The sequence below is a fragment of the Equus quagga genome, chromosome 13 (assembly GCF_021613505.1).
Source record: "Equus quagga isolate Etosha38 chromosome 13, UCLA_HA_Equagga_1.0, whole genome shotgun sequence".
NCBI classification, from domain to species: domain Eukaryota; kingdom Metazoa; phylum Chordata; class Mammalia; order Perissodactyla; family Equidae; genus Equus; species Equus quagga.
Window position 1 is genome coordinate 40618373 of NC_060279.1, and position 3228 is coordinate 40621600.

The 3228-nt window shown below is 43.6% G+C and overlaps 1 long non-coding RNA gene across 1 annotated transcript; it reads right to left on the minus strand.

The window, feature by feature from the left end:
• Window positions 1-736: 736 nt before the first annotated feature.
• LOC124250854 (uncharacterized) lies at window positions 737-1988 on the minus strand. Its single transcript, XR_006891638.1, has 2 exons — window positions 1793-1988; window positions 737-1268 (listed from the first exon to the last, which is right to left on the minus strand). It is a non-coding gene; the product is annotated as an uncharacterized LOC124250854 (long non-coding RNA).
• Window positions 1989-3228: the final 1240 nt, after the last annotated feature.

Here is a 3228-nt window from a genome sequence, read left to right on the forward strand (position 1 = left end):
AAATTTAAAGACATTAAAAAGCTAACTATCCACTGAGTGGGAAAAGATATTTGCATTACAGATACCTGATAAAAGTCTAGAACCTGTAACAGAGAACCAAAACAGCACTCACCATCATAGAAAAGACACAACATAATAGAAACATGAGCAAAGGACTTAAAAAGAAACTAAACGAAAGAGGAGGTTCAAATGGCCAACGAAAAGGTGGTCAGCTTCATAATTAACATAGGAAATGCAAATTAAAAAGATAATAAGATATATTGTCACCCACCACATTAGCAAAATTCCAATAGACTGTTAATACCACCACTGCGAGGATGCAGAGCACCAGGAATTCACATATACTCCTGATCAGAGTAGATATTGGTGCAATTACTTTGGAAAACAGTTTCTTGTTATCCAGACAGTTGAAAATATGACTACCCAGTAATCCCACTCCTGGATGTGTTTCCAAATATGTCGGAGGAGACATATATAAGAATTTTCATAGCAGAATTCGAAGTAGTAGTCAAAAACCAGAAACAAACTAAATTCCCATTAATAGTAGAATGGATAAATAAGTTTTGGTATACTACTGTGAGGTTGCCCATGGATGATTGCCCCTCTGGAAAATTCTCCTAGCTTAAGCATTCCTCAGATTCCACACTTACCAGAGCATCTTACAGCGCGTTACAGGGGCTCTGGGCTTTAACAGCGTCAAATGGAATGAAACAATTGACAACAACCAGGAGACCTCTTAAGTAGGCAACAGAGCTTTATTGTTGTATGAGGGAGAAGAGGAAGGAAGATCAGGATCCAGGATGGACACTTGGGTGATGAGAACAAACAGGTCGTTTCATAGGCTCCATCAGTTCCACGAAGAGAAGAGGGAGTAGGAGAAGCAACTCTAGAGCAGGTCCTTGCCTTGAGGTTTCCCCTTAGGATTGCTTCGTGATGCCCAGTCTCCCGGTCAGCAGCAGCCCCCAGAGCCACCGCAGCAGCCGGAGCCCCCCGAGGGCTCATACTCACAGCAGTCGGAGCTCTGGTGTCTGCGCTGCCGGTGGAAGAGACGGGGCCTGTGGTGGCTCAGGCAGCAGCCGCCACCCCCAGAGCTGCAGCAGCCCCCAGAGCTGGGGCCACAGCAGGAGGAGACTGGAGGGGGACACGGGGCTGGGCACTGGGGCGGGCACTTTGGAGGACACTTGGGTGAGCATTTTGGGGGGCACTTGGGAGGGGGCTGGCACTGCTGCTGGTTTTGCTGGAAGGACATCTTGGTGGGACTTTTCAACCTGAAAGTTAATCATGAAATTCTTTAGCTATGTAAAACCAAGGATGGTAATTTAATTTCTTTTAAAATTAAATCATATGGTGATGGTTAACGATATCTACCATGCATACATCAGTAAATAAAAAGAAACAACTTAAGTCTTTCTCCTGAATAAAAATCTATGGTTTGAAAAGTCAGATGTAATAGGAACTTCTTATTCTATTTTTCAATAGATAGCCAGTATTTCTTAATCAACATAAGTTACATAAAGCATCCACACCCGACTCAAGTGCTTTTTCTCTTAATATAAGAATAAATCCCTAACAAAATTGTGAGACCCATACTTCTCCAAGTCCAAGGCAAGATTTTCAGAGACTTGGGTCAGATTGAGTCTTATTTCTTCTCATTATAGGACAGAATCAAAGATACAACTCTTTTCTCATCCTCCCTCCTTCCTCCCCGCCCTTCTGTTCTGCTCTTCCCCTCTCAGCTGTCAACTCCTCTCTATCCAGCTCAGAGTCCCCTTGGGCTCCATTTCCCACTCACCTGTTTCCAGGCAGGAGCACAGACTCGTCCCTGAGGAGTCAGAACAGATGAGATGCTGGAGCCAAGACGTCTTTTATAGGCCCCAGGCTTGGCTCTGGGAGGGGCAGAAAGTGGCTCTTGCACAACTAGGTACGCACTGGGTCATTCTTGACATTCCCTTGCCTCTTGTGCCTTCCTCCCAGGAGGCCTCGGGAGATCCCAGGACCCCAACCAGGGTTGGAATCTAGAGGAACCTTACGAGTCACAGCCTTCCTCAGGCTGAATCCCTGAGGAGCTGACTGGGGATCCCCAAGGAGCCAGTGCCTGGACAAAGACTCAGGAACTGACTTCTGAGGAAACCAGCGGTCCACACTACAGCTTCCTTATGGAAGTGTTTTATTCCTTTTTTCTTTCATCTCCAAGAATGTTTTTGTGAGCCCTGCTTTCATGGCCAGGTTGGTGTCTCTGGGGCATTGAATCAGGGACCATTTGCTTCCCTCCTAGGATACACTCCTCCATACACATCCATCCCTCCCTGGCCAGCCCCTCATTCCTGATGGCGTGTCCCCGGCCGCCCGCAGGTCACTGCTAACAGGTTCATTGGGTGATCAAGTAGTTTCCTCATATTCCTTTGGTGATGATGATTATTATAATTAAACCTCTTCTCTTAGAAATCAAATGTCTACTATTTTATAAAACGGTTTTATTACAAGGAAATAATCCCTCAAATTGGAATCAGGACATCAGGGATCAAATTATAGCTCTGCTGTTTATGAGCTGGGTGACGTCAAGACTTCACTTAGACAGTATAAATCCTCAACTGTAAAATGGGCGAATTAGTACTATTCTCACTGCATTTTAGGGACTATTAAATGGGGTTTAGTACAGGAGTAGGCACACGAAAGATGCTTTAAAAATGTCAGTTTTAAAAAATACTGTATGCTGGATTCAGGCATTTTGCCTACGTGGTATCTGAGATGGAGAGACAGAAAATATTCAGTTCCTGCCCTCAAAAATTTTATTTCAAAATATTGATAGGCTAGTGAAAACTCTCCTGGGAATGTAGGTAATGCCTTCAGGGCTCTGAGAAGCATAATTATTTCTAGTCAAGAGGGTGATGGAAATTCAATGGTTCATTTAATTTTGTTAGTGAATGAGAGGAGAGTAAGGACTCCAATATGATTTCAGATTAGACAACTTGGCCCATTAATTAATTCATGAAATTAATTCATCATACGTTTACTGAGGGCCTATTGTATAGCGTGAACTTGGAATACAGCTTTGAAAAGCAGAGACAGTCCTTTCCTTTACATACACATTATCCAGAGGGTAAGAGTATATGATCTCTAAATTTCTATCAACTAAAAGATGCTCGTCTTCAATTTATTTATCTTCTAGTCTCAGATATAGCCCCCTGCTCTTGATTAAGAGGGGAAAAAATGAGGGGCCAACCCCAT